This window comes from Chionomys nivalis, chromosome 2 (genome assembly GCF_950005125.1).
Source record: "Chionomys nivalis chromosome 2, mChiNiv1.1, whole genome shotgun sequence".
Classification (NCBI taxonomy): domain Eukaryota; kingdom Metazoa; phylum Chordata; class Mammalia; order Rodentia; family Cricetidae; genus Chionomys; species Chionomys nivalis.
The window spans coordinates 59280355-59296402 of record NC_080087.1 but is presented as its reverse complement, the minus strand read 5'-3'; the positions used below and the strand labels follow the sequence as shown (position 1 = coordinate 59296402).

The window sequence follows — 16048 nt, the reverse complement described above, 5'->3', positions numbered from 1 at the left end:
GGGATTAAAGGAACACGTTACCACTGCCCAGCTTAATTATGGTTTTATTTCTGTGATTAAGTTTTTCTCTATGTGTGGGAACATGTCATTGCCTGCAGAAGTCATAAGATGATGCTGGGTCCCTTGGAGCTGGAGTTATAGGCAGTGGTGAGCCATATAACATGGGTGCTGGGAACTAAATCACTTTTTGCCAAGTGCTCTTACTTTATTATCTCTCCAGTCCCCAGGCTAAATTTTAATATTCATATCACTGGCAATAAACTAGAGCTGCAAATTAAATCTTTAAAGAACTCCTCAAATCCAACCAAATAATTATATTTTACAGAAAGCAATTACTGAATTCTTATTAGGAAGTACTTATTTCAGATTCACTGAAAAACTAAGTAAGATTCAAACTTTAAAATTTTCATCAAAAACTAACATACTTTGTTGTTTTGTGTGCTCACATTAAAAAACCCAGAGTCACCTCTTTCCTTAATCTAAAAGACAGCATTTAAGTCTATTGAACAGGCTGGAAGCTGGCTCAGAGGTAAAAGTGCACACTGTTCTTCCAGAGAATCCGAACTCCACTCCCAGCATTCAGCACCTGAACTCTAGGCCCTGGGGACGCAACCCCCCTCTGCCCACCGTGGGCACTAGTACTCTCATGACTTACTACACGGGTACTGGTGCATACCCACATATACGGGTACTGGTGCATACCCACATACACGGTACTGGTGTATACCCACATACACGGGTACTGGTGCATACCCACATACACACTCATAAACACGACCACATTTCCACTGCCTCTGCTTCCCAACTGCTGTTTTAAGGGCATGTGCTAACACACCTGGCTGATTCATTTTTCAAAGTGTATGCTTGTGGATATGTATGTGGATATGTACATGAGTGCTGGCATTCAAGGCACGGGCCATCATGCCCAGCAAAATAAATAGATAAATAGAATGGAAGTCTTAAGAAGACTTACAGAGCTAGAGTACAGTGTATGCCAAGACTGATTATCTGAACGTGTTCCTGTTCAAACTAGATGGCGTCTCAAAATCTGATTCACCATATGTTAAGAAAATGTTCTTCCGCTTAGACAGTGCATCATGTCTGAGATTCAGAGAGCCAGAAAGAAACTAAATAATGAATCAAACTCATTTTATTTCACTCATGAAGCAACTTAAGTAGACAAAAACAGAAATCTACCCTAAGTTTTATAAGGACCAAAGGCAAAAATAGTCCATGCTATGGTCACTGTAACTTTTTAAAATTGTTTTTATTTCATTTTATGTGTATAGGCATTTGCCTACATGTATGTCTGGACACCATGTGCATGCCTGGTATCTGCAGAGAACAGAAGAGAGTGAAGGGTCACCCAGAATAGGAATTACTGTGGTTTCGAACCACCATGTGGTGCTGGGAATCAAACCATGGTTCTCTGGAAGGGCAACCATTACTCTTAATCTCTGAGCCATCTCTATAGCTGAGGTTAGTAAAATCTTTGCAATATTTATTATATAAAATATTTTCTTTTTATCAGCCAGGCGGTGGAGGCACCCTCTTTAATTCCAGCACTTGGGAGGCAGAGGCAGGTGGATCTCTGTGGGTTCGAGGCCAGCCTGGTCTACAAGAGCTAGTTCCAGGACAGGCTCCAAAACTACAGAAAAACCTTGTCTCAAAAAACCAAAAATGAATAAATACGTAAATAAAAATTCTCTTTAGCTAATACAAATTCCTCATGTTTCAACTAGGAAACACTGATGATTGTCAGTTGACAAATGCTTCCAAGCGAAGATACACTAATGGTCACTGAAAATGCAGAATGAACTGGAACACTCCTTGGGTTATGTCCTCATTTGGATTATCTAGGAAGTCTTTGAAAGTACCAGTGTGGGGATCCTCCCATATCAATTACAGTGCCGAACTTACTGGCACCAGTACTTTTTCAAAGCTCTACAGATGACTCCAATATGTAGCCAGAGTTAACAACCTCCAGATGTGATGCAATATGCCTTCACTTTGGAATTCGAGGCTATCTAGGCTGAAATTCTTGGTCCCATCTCTTTAGTAGATAAATTCATTTCCTCATTTGCAAAGTTGATAACATTTATCTAATCCTTATAAGAAATCACAAAATAATGGATGTAAGAGTATCCAGGCCTGAGACATTATATAATTTTATTAATGGCAATAACTTCTAGGAAAGTTCTCTTCTTTTGTTACTTGGCTATATGAAAAAAATACCTTTTTAAAAGACATTCCTAATTTACCTTACCTCTACCTGTCTGAAATCTGCCTCCAGGAATCCTCAGAATGAGACTGTGTCTGAGAGCTGTCTCCTCCCGTTTTATATTCCTCTCTAGAGCTGGGTGGGATTAAAGGCGTACACCACTACTGCCCAGTATTTTAGGCAAACTAGTGTGGCTACTGGAATTATTAAAGGTGTGTGTTACCTCTGCCTGGACTGTAAGTCTGACCAGTGGGGCTGTTTTACTCTCTGTTTTTTCAGACAAGCTTTCGTTATTAAAATACAAATGAAATATCACTACACAAAAGTGCAGTGTGGAAAGTGGAGCTGTTCAAAATATTATATACCTACTTAAAATTAAAAACTAAAGGACATAAAACAAGTACACAATAGGCTTTCTCTTTCACTTTATACATAATTGGAGAAGTCATACCAGCATAAAATTACAATTTCTAAAATGTCCGATCAGGCCTTCTGCTTGCACTAGTAGTGCTTGGTGGTTAAAGTCTTCTCTGCCCACCCAAACCTATTCCTCAATGGCAGAGAAGGCTCAGCCAAGTGATCCTGAACTAAAACAGCACACTGGATGTTTTGATGGTGGAAAGCAGCAGCACTTTTGATGGTGGAAAGCAGAACAATTACACCGAAGTAGCAGCAGAGTGGAAAATCAGAAGGGTGCTGGAGACATGCACATCAGGTGGCATGGCTCACAGCTAGTGCCTTTAACTCCAGAGTCCAATGTCCCTGTCTCCACAGGCATCTGTACGTATGTGATACACATACAATCAGGAAAGTGTGCAGGCATGCACACACACACTCTCACTTAAAAATTCATTCAGCAAATTCTTTTTTTAAAGAGTTATTTACTTCATGTGTAAAACTTTTGTTTGACAAGTATGTATATACAGCACACACATGCTTAAGTATCCATGGAAGTCAAAAGCGGGCATTGAATCCCCTGGCAACTTTTAAAAAGAAAACATTTAATTGGGGCCACTAGCCCCAATTATGATTCAGTTCATTATCATGCGGGAAGCATGGCGGCATGCAGGCAGATGTGGTGCTGGAGTTGAGAGTCCTACATCTTGCAGGCAACAGGAAGTCGACTGACTGTCACACTGAGGGAAGCTTACATAAAAGAGACCTCAAAGTCTGCTCCTACAGCGACACACTTCCTCCCACAAGACCACACCTCCTAATAGTGCCACTCCCTGTGGGCATTTCCTGCCAAACCACAGCAGGTAACACAATAAATAGCATTAACTGCTAAACACTGTACATCCAACCATGTAGACCCAGAGATCATAAATGGAAGGGACAGAGGTCAGTAAACTGAACTCAAATATTGGAGAGGAAAGAAAGAGTTAAGATAGATATACAGTACTGGGAAGCTGGAGAGATGGAGGACAAGGGTTTGATTCCTAGCACCTACATGATGGTTAACAATCATCTGTATTTCCAGTCCCAGAGCCTTTTTATGGCCTCCTCAGTATTGAGAGAGAGAGAGAGAGAGAGAGAGAGAGAGAGAGAGAGAGAGAGAGAGAGAGAGAGCTGGGTGTGTTAGCACATGAAGGTAGCAATGGAAGGCAGAGGCAGGTAGATCTCTGAGTTTGAGGCTATCCTGGCTACAAAGCAGATTCCAGGACAGCAAGAGGTATTTTGTCTCACCTGCCACCCTCTCAAAAAAAAGATATGTAGAGGCAGAGAGGTGAGTGAGTTTGAGGCCAGCCTGATCCACATACTGTTCCAGGACAGTCAGAGCTAAATAATTCTTTCTAAGACCCTGACTCAAAATTTAATCATCTTAAAAATTAATTTTAAAAATTAAAAATATATAAACTGCTCATTTCTATGTAATGAAACTATGCTAAAATTTTCTTTAAACTTTCTCACCATGTTATAGATTCTTTAATGTTACATGCATATAGCTTTAGACTATACTTTTTCACTGACTGAAAAAAAATATTATAGGCAAAAGATAAAAATAAAATACCCACTTCTTGTGAAATTGAACAGTGTATGAATTTGGTTGATTCAGGACTTTATCTTAGTCTACTACACTCTATCCACTGTCTCTCACACACAACAGACATTTCTAGCAATGTCTATTTCCACATGGATACCCAGACAGCTCAAACTTATAGCCACAAAAATCTCTCAAGTCAGCTTGCCTCCTATACCATATATATGCTCTCTCTACTATTTCACAGTTCACACTGAATACACTAGGATTCAACTCAGATCCCAAAAACAAGTGTCCTCACTACATGCAGTCTAATAATAGGTGTTTGTCAATTCTACCATCAAAATAAATCTCCACTGTACTTTTGCTCCTATCACTACTGCTCCCAGTCTCCACTTCTGTGCCTAACTCTATCCCACCCTATCCATGTGCAGCACTGCATGCCCTTCCAGTACTCACTGGTCCAAAGTCTCCTCCTCTACTGGCTGTCTTCCCGTTCCTCTTAAACCTTGAATTTTCCACCTTGGCCTACAAGAACCTGTATAACTGATTCTTTCCCATTCCTCTAAACTGATCAACTCACCCTTCCTCCCTGGCCAATACATCCAAGACATAACAGTCTTCCTTCAGTTTGTTTTAAACCGACCTGCAATGAACTGAATGATTATGCCCTATACTCCTATAGTCATGTTCCAAAAGCTTTATGATATTGAGTGGCTAGGAATTTTAGAGATGATTATGTGTAGTGATGAGGTGAGCAGGCCTGCTTTTTGTCCCACCCGGCTCCTGCATGGCTAGCTTTACACCCGAAATAACAACACACAAATTGTATTCTTTTAAACACTGCCTGGCCCATTATCTCTAGCCTCTTACTGGCTAACTCTCACATCTTGACTAATACATTTCTAATAATCTGTGTGGCACCACGAGGTGGTGGCTTACTGGGAAAGATTCAGCATGTCTGACCTGGCGGCTGGCTCCATGTCGTCTGCCCAACTATGCTTTCTAACTCCCAGCATTCTGTTCTGTCTACTCAATCTATCTAAATCCCGCCCTATCAAAAAGCCAAGGCAAGTTTCTTTATTAACCAATGAGAGTAACACATAGATAGAAGGCCCACCTACATCAATTATGTCTGAGGATGAGCCTTTAAGAGTGAGATTAGTGCCCTTATATATGAAAACCCAGAGTGCTTTCACCTGGGTGAGGACTCTGACAAAAACCATGAACAGGAACACTCCCTGACATGGAATACTCTGGTGCCTTTATCTTATACTACCCCAGCCTGCAGAAATGGGTAAAGTCAATGTTTACTGTTTCGAGTCTAAGGTACTTTTGTTGCAGAAATCTGAAAAAATGAAGACCCAACTTTCTTGCCTTGTGTTTTCAAACATGGTTCTCTAACACAGCTGGCTCTTCTCATCCTTTAGAGTTCAACATGCTTGTCTTTTCAGAGGTCATCCTAACTACCCTAATGCAAGAGTGAAGTCTACAGGCACTGTTCTCAGCACTTTAAAATAGTGAGTGTGAGCTGGGTGGTGGCAGCGTACGCCTTTAATCCCAGCATTTGGGAGGCAGAGGCATGATGGGGGAGAGTCTCCTGTTTTGTGTTAATTTCATTGGTTAAATAAAGAGACTGCCTTGGCCCTTTAATAGAACAGAAAATTAGGTAGGCGGAGTAGACAGAACAGAATGCTGGGAGAAAGAAGCCGAGTCAGGCAGTCGCTATGATTCTCCCATCCTACACAGACACAGGTTAAGATCTTCCCTGGTAAGCCACCTCTTGGTGCTACACAGAATATTAGAAATGGGTTAAATCAATATGTAAGAGCTAGCCAATAAGAGGTTAAAACAAATGGGCCAAGCAGTGTTTAAAAGAATACAGTTTCCGTGTAATTATTTCCAAGACTAAGCTAGCCGTGCGGGAGCCGGGTGGGAATGCAGCCCACCGCCGCTCCTATTACAACAGAGTGGCGCCCAACGTGCTAAACTGGATCTAAACTGGATCCATGTAAAACCTGAGAGAGCTTAATTTTAAACAGAGAAAAAACAGAGTTTAACATAGATTTTTGTTGTTTGTTGGTGGCGTGCTGTATAGAGATTTCCTGATTCAGCAACAGCAGCAGAAAAAAAGCTGCGTCATTTTAAAGCGCGGCTTCCTGGGACTGTGCCACCAGTGCAAACTCTGGCTTTAAAGCATTTCAATGGCTTTTATGGGACTGGATGTTTGTGTTCCCACTTGGGATCGGAGGAGAGTGCTCTGAAAGTGCCAATGGCTCAGCGCTCCCTGCCTGCACCTGGACAGACAGCAGAATCAGGCTTAGCCAGGCAGGAGAGCATGGCGGATTCCTGCCGCCATACAGAGATGTTTTCAGACTGCGCAGTGCTCTGCGTGTCAGATTTGGCTGTAACTTGGATGAAAAGAGTTTCTGTGCTGCATGCTCAGTCTCAGAATTAAACTGCTGAGTGCGGCTCCAATGTGGACTTGCTGTGTGCCTGGAACTGTGCGCATTTCAGGGGCACCAAATGGATCTGAGGCAGGAGCGGCTGCTGCAAGCTGAACTGTGCTGACCTCAGGCAGGAACGATCGTAATTACCGTAATAACAGGGCACAGTTAAGGTTTAGATTGGGCAGGACACAGGTGGTACCGTATTACCTGTACATGGTGCAACTTAAGTTTTTAAGAACTGCTTAACATTTTAAAAAATGCTCCTGGATAGTAAAAAAATTACAGATTCACAATAGGACAGATTCAGACCACTAAATGGATCACAATGTTGGATGAGTGTACATAGGCTTGAGAGAGAAAAACAATATATATATAGAGAATAAAGTTAATGCCCTTAATAAAAGGGGTAAAGTCTTTAAAGAGACAGAGACAGGTAGTTATAGATTAAAAGAAATAAAGAAAAATAAGCCACGTAAAAATGGAAAATTCACAGAGAGTCTGGATTCTTTGTATTATTGTGTTTTCTTTAAAATTTTTGACTGTGAAGGAGCTAAGTACAGAGAGACATTTCATTATATGGGCTGCCAAGTGGAACCAGAATGGGTATCATGAGGGTATGACTTCAGAATTTGGGTCTAAGGATATGATGCTTTGGAAAGGGTCTTCTTTTGTTTTCACAGAGGATGAGACCCTGTGGATTGTGTCTATCCCAATATGGTATGATAGACCACGCCCTCCTGAAAGGTTGCTGTGAACACCCTCAAAAAATTACTTCACTCAACTGCCGACTGAGATGAACCTAGGAGACAGGTCATACCATGAAAGACCTAATTAACAGCACCCCTGTGCAGCAGGAAGCAGTTTGGAGAGAAATAACTACACCCATGTTCCCAAATATTGTTTATAAATGTTCTTTTACATTTAAAGGGTGATATGATATAGATATGAATAATTTGCATTGGTGTGGATTTTAAGGTCAATTTTGTTATATGTATATGTATTTCTGATCTTGATTAAGGTATTGTAATTGTGTAGTTCATTTAAAAATGTAATGTATAATTAGGAAATATAGGTTGTTGATGGATAATCATCAATAATAGTCAAGCTTATAGTCATGTTAGATTTTCTGGATATATAGAGATATATTTCAGTTAGATAGGCATTCTTCATATCTTTCAAAGACTGCAGAATATGGCATTTAAAATGCTTTAATAACTTAGGGCTTTTCATGACAATGAGACACGTCTGCTCCTGGCAGCACCAATCTACTTCAAGAGGAAGATGGGCATCGAAGGGGCTCCTTATGGAGTTTGATAGCCATTTGGGCAAGAAACTGTTCTTGCCTGGACTGTTGCATAAACTGGACACAGAGAACCCACAGAGAGAGGACTGCTGAACTTGCCTAAAGGTGAGATGATCTTTCGGGGTTCCTGATTCGTGAAAGAGTCTGTGAGACATTCTGTAGGACACAGCAGAAAGTGACTGAACTGTCTTTGAAGTTTCCTGCTTCATGGAAAAGTCTGCTGGATACTATGGGTTTGAAGGCTGAAGATGGATGCCCCAACGGTACAGAGGAACTTTGGGTGACTGTCCAGGCAGCGAGATGTCTCTGTCATTTCTAGAGTTTTGGATTTCCTGTTTGCTTAGGTAATATTATATCCTTCTGGAGTCTTTGATGGAGTTGAAGAATGGTTAGTTATAGTTATAGTTTTCCTTAGTTATGATAAAGGATAAAATAGATGTAAATATTGTAACTGTAATTCTTACTTGGTAACTGTTTTGTTATATGTAATTTTACTATGTTAAAGTGAAAGCCTTTCTTTTTTGTTTAAACAGAAAAAGGGGAAATGATGGGGGAGAGTCTTCTGTTTTGTGTTAATTTCATTGGTTAAATAAAGAGACTGCCTTGGCCCTTTAATAGAACAGAAAATTAGGTAGGCGGAGTAGACAGAACAGAATGCTGGGAGAAAGAAGCCGAATCAGGCAGTTGCCATGATTCTCCCATCCTACACAGACACAGGTTAAGATCTTCCCTGGTAAGCCACCTCTTGGTGCTACACAGAATATTAGAAATGGGTTAAATCAATATGTAAGAGCTAGCCAATAAGAGGTTAAAACAAACGGGCTAAGCAGTGTTTAAAAGAATACAGTTTCTGTGTAATTATTTCTAGGACTAAGCTAGCTGTGCGGGAGCCGGGTGGGAATGCAGCCCGCCGCTGCTCCATACAACAGAGGCAGGTGGATCTCTGGGAGGCATATCTCTGTGAGTTCGAGGTCAACCTGGTTTATTTTATAAGAGCTAGTTCCAGGACAGGTTCCAAAATTACAGAGAAACCTGGTCCTGAAAAACCAAAATAAAAAAAAAAAAAAAAAAGTGTGTGTGTGCGTGTGTGTGGTGGCGGGGGATGGGGAGGGGACACTAGAAATACACAGGAATAGAGAAGGAGGGAGGGAAGAAGAAAATTCCAGTCTGCCTTCTGCCATGGGGACACAATAGCAAGGTTTCATCTCTGAAGCAGAACAAGTACTCATTATACACCCAAATCTGCTGGTGCTTTCATACTGGACCGTCTTTGATCTGGACATTCTAACATAACTGTGAGCAATAAGTTTGTTTATAACTTAAAAAAAGAAAGTGTCAAGGGAAGTACAGGTATACTATAAGAAAAGGGCTTGTAAACAAAACACTAATCTCTACATGCCCTTGGGATTGTGTTCTCTGGAAGTGCCTAAATGCTGCAATCTCGGTGCCCTTGCCCCTGATGTCTTATCTGCCTATGACACCCTTAACTCCAGATAAACACTAATCTCCTGAACTGTTTCAGATCTTCATTTAACGCCATGCCATCAATGAAGATTTGCAGGCCTGCTTATACATGTGTGCTAGTGTATGTAACTAGTGCCTAGTGACTGCTTGTATTAACCACTGGAATTTAAATGTCACAAGGATGGGGAATTTCTGCCTGGCACTTGCTCCCTGGGTATTTCCAGCTTCTAAAGTACAAGCCACACAGTATGTGCAATCAATAACTATTTTTTGAGTAATTAACATTAAATAATGCCCATAAAAGATGAAGCAGATTAAAAAGAAGCATGCCAGAGCAGAGTGGGAGGAAGGAATAAAAACAAGAAGAGCTTGCAAAAGAAACATGGCAAACAAAATGAACTTTATAAACATCACTTGGCAGTGAATAAAGGAACACAGGCAAAACTACTGTGAGGAGAGTGTGGTGGCATTTCATTTGTATTTTAATAAATGAAGCTTGCCTGAGGATTAGAGAAGTAAAACAGCCACAGTGTCCAGCCTTACAGACCAGGCAGCAATGACACACACCTTTAATCCCAGTAGCTACAATGCCATACATAAGGCAGTAGTGGTGCACGACCTTAATCCCAGAATTAGAGAGGATTATAAAATGGGAGGAGACACCTCTCAGACACAGTTTTATTCTGAGGCTTCCTGGAGGCACGATCACCATTTTCGGAATGAGATAGAGGTTGGAGCCATTGGCTGGCTGCTTTGCTTTTCTGGTCTTCAGGTTAACCTCAATATCTATCTCTGAGCTTTTAATTTGGCACTCAACATTTGGGGTATAAATTCATGAGAAAAACCGTTTGTCTGAGACTTTTTAGCCACTGGCTCAGGCCAAAGTTGGACCCAAAGCTAGCCACCTGGGATCCGGAGAAAAACTAGCACTCCCAGCTCCCATCCACCCTGGTTTAGCTTCCATGTAAAGTTGGAAAATACACAAAGAATCTGGATACTGTATGTTATTGTGTTGTCTTTGAATCGTTTGACTGCTGAGGAAGGAACAGTTGCTAAAAGGCATTTGATTATAAATGCTCTTGGATTAATCCAACCTATATATTTTGAAAATGCCTTGACTTTAAAATTTAAATCAAAAGATATGTTATTCTGGAGAAGAGGTTTTGCTTTTGTTTCTACAGGAAGTGAGAAGTTGTGAATTCATTCTGGGTTAAGAAAAATAAGGTTTAATCAAGGAAGATCCCCTGAAAAATCTCTGATAGGAGAAGATGGCCCAGATGATCCAATACTTAAGAGCATCTCTGTTGCAGTTTTGTCTGAGTTCTATATGCAGAACAGCCCCAAGACTGTTGGCTGAGATGATCCAGCTGCACAGAATACTCCAGTAAGGACTTCACCATAATCTTTTCTTTGGGTCCCATAAGATTACCAGCATTTCTAGTCAGCAGGAAGTAGTCTAGAAAACTACACCCACATTCACAAAAAATGGATTATGGATGTCTGTTTTTGTTTAATGTATTGGTTACAAGTTGTTATGGATAATGATTAAGAAAAAAGTTAAACAATGGAAATTAGATTCAAGGTTCTTGTTTTGAAAAGAAAATAGGGAGAAATAGATATGACAGGGTAAAAGGGTAGATTACTGAATCTACTCTAAAGAAAAAGAAAGGATAGAGAAATGATAAGATAAAAACGTAGATTACTGAATCTACCTTTGGAAAAAAACTGCTAGTTTTAAATGTTTTACATTGGATTGGGCTTTTGTATATTGCATACAAATTCTGTGTATTGAGATTAATTTTGCGAGAACATACTGGACATACATTCCTACTCTTGTTCAAGGTATTTTACCAATACAATTCATTTAAAAATGTAATGCAAATTGCTAGTCTTTGAAAATTATTATCAACTGTTCAGGATAATAAGGAAATACAGGTTAGTAATATTAGTTATCTATTATAACTGAACTTGTAGTCCCATTAGTTATGTTTACAAGGTCAAACAAAGATATATTTTAGATAGACAGGTCATTTAAAACACTTCAAAGATCTACAGAATATAGCATTTAAAATGCTTTACTAATATAGGTTCCTCTTTTTTATGACAATGAGACATGTCTGCTCCTGGCAGCACCACTCTACTTCAGAGACGATAACGGGCATCAAAGAAACTCCACAAGGATTTTACTTTCTTTGTGGAAAAGTAAGCTGCTGCACAAGAAAATGCCCTTGTCCTGACTGCTGATGGTATGTTGTCCTAATTGAACAAGCCGGACACAAAAGAAAGTGACTGTCAAACATTGTCAAGACAAGGAGGGACAGTCCTTCAAGACATCTTGCTTCACAGAAAGGTCTGTTAGATATGCGAGGCTGTAGACCGAAGATGGAGAGGCACCAATGGTGCAGAGGAAATTTGGGTGACTGTCCAGGCAGCCAGCTGTTTCTGTCATTAGTCATGTTTTCGGAAGTTGCTTGCTTGCACATCCTGCTTACTCAGTTACTATTATTTCCTTCTTATTTCTCTGAGGGAGTTGAAAATTAGTTAATAGTTTTCCTTGTTTACCTGATGTAGAAAGCAAGTTACAATATAAAATAAATTAGGTATAAGACTTTGGACTCATTAAGAAAGGTTAGATATAGAATAGTTTCTCTGAATTTGTCAAATGCAAATTGACTAGACATTGTTGATGTCTTTATTGTCTGTATATATTGTATACAGCTATTACACTTATTGTATATAGTTTTTATTATATTAGTTAAAACTTTCTTTTCTATTTTAGACAAAAAGGGGAAATGTAGTGGCATTTCATTTGTATTTTCATAAATAAAGCTTGCCTGAAGATCAGAAAAGTAAAACAGTCACACCTGCCACCCTTACAGAGCAGGCAGCAATGATACACACCTTTAATCCCAGTCCACAGAAACCAGGCAGTAGCAGTGCACAACCTTAATTCCAGAATTTTCCAGAATTAGAAAGGATTATAAAATGGGAAAAGATGGCTCCCAGACACAGTCTCATTCTGAGGTTTCCTGGTGGCAAGATCACCATTTTCGAACTGAGATCGAGGTTAAAAGCCACTGGCTGGCTGCTTTGCTTTTCTGGTCTTCAGGTTGAACCTCAATATCTGTCTCTAAGTTTTTATTAATCATGCATCAGGAGAGCATCATAGAAAAGAGAAGGGGCTGGGCATGCCTTTTATCCCAGTACTCAGGCGGCAGAGGCATATGGATCTCTATGAGTTCCAGATTAGCCTGATTTATAGAATAAGTTCCAGGACAGCCAGGGCTAAAAAATGAAACCCTGTCTTGAAAAACCAAAAAGAAAACAAAAGAAAAGGAGAAAATACTTTATCTAAAAAAAAAAAAAAAATGAAAACAAGGCTTTACTGAGGTCAGAGACAGTGGTATACACTCTGCCTTGGTAGATTTGTGGTTTTAAATTTGTGTAAATCTTCAGATAAGTAAGAATTTCATTAAAGGAAACAAAAAACTAAAATTTAAAACACTAAATGAGGGCCAGTGAGACAGCTTGTAGATAAAGTCACTTGCCGTGCAAGCTGATAACCTGAGTGTAATTCCTACATCCTACAGTAGAAGAAAGGACTCGTAAAGCTTTCCTCGACGTCTACATATACACGGTGGCACTTGTACTGCCCACCATACAGACACTCACATGCACACACAACGTAATAATAAATACCAAAAAAATGAACACTAATAGAAGAGCCGGAGAAATGGCTCAGTAATTAGGAGTAATTGCTGCTCTTCCAAAGGATCCAAGTTTGGTTCCTAGCACCCACAAAGGGTGGCTCACATCTGTAACTATCATGCCAAGGTTATCTAGCACTTCTGGCCTCCAAGAGTAACAACATTCCCATGTCCGCACATATTCTTCTCCAAACACAGAAACTTCATTAAAATCGAAAGTACACTTTTAAGGCAATAAAACCTATTAAAAGATGGAGGGATGGCTCAGCATTTAAGACTGCTCATTACTCTTTTCAAGAACCAGAGTTCAATTTCTGGTACCCACAGATGCTTGTAATTTCAGCTCCAGGCCATCTGAGGCCCTCCTCTGGACTCGACAGGCATCCCTACTAAGGTGTACACACTCATATATAAACACTCATCCATACACTAAGCAAAGCAAAATAAATCTTAAAAAAAAAAAAAAAAAAAACAAAACCTCAAACATGGACTGGCGTGATGGCTGAGTGGTTAAGGGGACATGAGTTCCTTGGTTCCCGGCAAGCACATTGGGCCACTCACAACCATCTGTCTGAAACTGAGCTCATTTTATTGTCTGACAGGCCTGTATTCCCTCTCCAGCAAAGGCCACTTAAGAAGTAAAGTAATTACTAACAAACAATGTAGTCAAAGTAATTTATGCTCCTTCTCACTAAGGTATTAAGGAATTGACTCTCGTAACTTGTGTACTGGAAGAATGTACAGGCACGTGTACTCAATAGTTCCTCTGATGTCCAGAACTTAGCCTTGATAATTCTAATTCCATTACAACCATCTTGGTTTTAGCAACTTCATATCTTATTCATTTAAAAATGCCTTTCTCTGCTTCATCCAGCCAATCCTCAAATCAATGGGGGGAAGAAACAAACAAACAAACAACAAAACCAGTTACTAGAATCCTGCTTTTGTATTTATTAAGGGAACTCCAGAGAGAAAAGTGATCTGACTGACTTACAGATAAAAGACAGAACTACATAAAAGGAAAGGAACAGAGTAAGTTCAGATCGTAGACCAATAAAAACAGTAAGATGAAAACATAAAACATTTGCCTCGAGTATGTAAGCCTCTAATATACACCCCTATATCATCTATATCATCACCCTTTAACATGCCACACACAATTTGCTTTTATTTCATGTGCATTGGTATTCTGCCTATGTTTATGTCTGCGTGAGGGTGTCAGATCCTTTGTAACTGAAGTTACAAACAGTGAGCTGCCATGTGGGTGCTGGGAGTTGAACCTGGGACCTCTGAAGAACAACCAGTAATCTTAACTGCTTGCTGAGCCATCTCTCCAGCCTAACTATTTCCTCTTAAAACCTGTTTTATGTTAAAAATGGCAAACTGGGGCTGAGTGTATTGGTATATGGACATAACCCCAGCATTCAGGAGACTGAGGCAGGAGGACCCTAAGTTGAAGCCAGATCACACTGTAACCCCATCTCGCTAAAAGCTGAGCCTTGTATTAGTCCTGTTATCTTTTGGTAATTTCCTCAAATCTCCCATATAATGTGACATTGAACAGAAAACCTTCACATGGATCAGCAATTGCTTCATGAATAAAAATGTTACTTTCCTTCCTGTTTGTGACTATTAACTCTGTTTCAGAGAGGTGGCAAATTCTTGCATCTAAAATGAAAGCCTACAAAAAAACTGAAAGGCACATTATGCCTTAAATGAGTTTTCTTGGTTTCATAAGCTTTTCTTATTTCTCCTTCAGAGAGCTTCAAAATTAAAATTAGCATTTGAAAGTATTCAAAAATCGTTGAAACTTGTGCTTAGCTTTGGTGCTCTCCAGGTGCAGCTCTGAATGGAACAAACAGACCACTTGCTTTGTCTGAATTTAACAATTTTACAACCGCATTAACAAAACGGTGACAACTCTATGACCTCACAAGTAATCAGACCTTATATTTGGGTTAAACAACAACAAAACTCTTAAATATAAAAATCCATTTTCATATATAAGACTAAAGACTATTATACTATTTATATAATACCTTAATAGTACTTCCTGATTATGTGAGAAAGAAAAAGAGTAAATCAAAACTTAATAATTTTACTAAGATCACACTATGTTTTGGAGATGAAATACATAAGAAATACACCAACCACAGGTATCATGTAGCACAATATGGAAAACGTATCAATGCAGCAACACTAAAGAACAAAAATGCATCTAAATGGCAGCCTCCCAGAACATGCAGTGTCATAACCCTGACTAGTCATCTGTGTCCCCAGATGTCACTATAAGTTAGATGCTCATTGTTAACTCTACGAATAGAAGACTTCAAACAAAAGGTGACGATAAAGAAAGAAGTCACGAGAAGCTAAACAGTCAGAAAAAGAGAAACAGTATTCCACGCAGAGAGGACAAGGAAGCACCCATCTTCAAAACATTCTGAAGTGGAACTTTCAGCATTTTATTGCGCAATTTACATTTATTTGTGTGTGCACCATGACATTCATGGGAAAGGCAGAGGATAATTACAGCACCTGGTTCTCTCCTTCCTCTACATGGGTGCTAAGGACTGAGTTCTGGCTGTCAGGCTTGTTGGCAAGCCAAGCACCTTGCTAGTTCTACTGCTTTACTCTACAATTTATTTCGTGTGTGTGTGTGTGTAAGGAGTAGGTAGTGATAGTGGTATTGAAACAAGACCTCGTAGTCCAATCTAGCTTGGCTACATAGTTAGGACGGCCTTGAATTCCTGGTCCTCCGTATCCACCCTTTCTTAAATCTCTAGCTTCTTTGTTTGTGACAGTGTCTCTTGTTGCTGGCCTCCACTTCTAAGTGCTGCGTTTACCTGAAGAGCTACCACAACTGAGGAGGCAGTGTACTTTCTTCAAGTTAAAGGTAATTTTAATAACTTGGTAACAACCTTT

The 16048-nt window shown here is 39.8% G+C and overlaps 1 protein-coding gene across 6 annotated transcripts in view; it reads right to left on the bottom strand.

Moving 5' to 3' along the window:
- Atg5 (autophagy related 5) overlaps nt 1-16048 on the bottom strand; it is a 126516-nt gene that overhangs the window by 61991 nt on the left and 48477 nt on the right. The window lies entirely within an intron of this gene.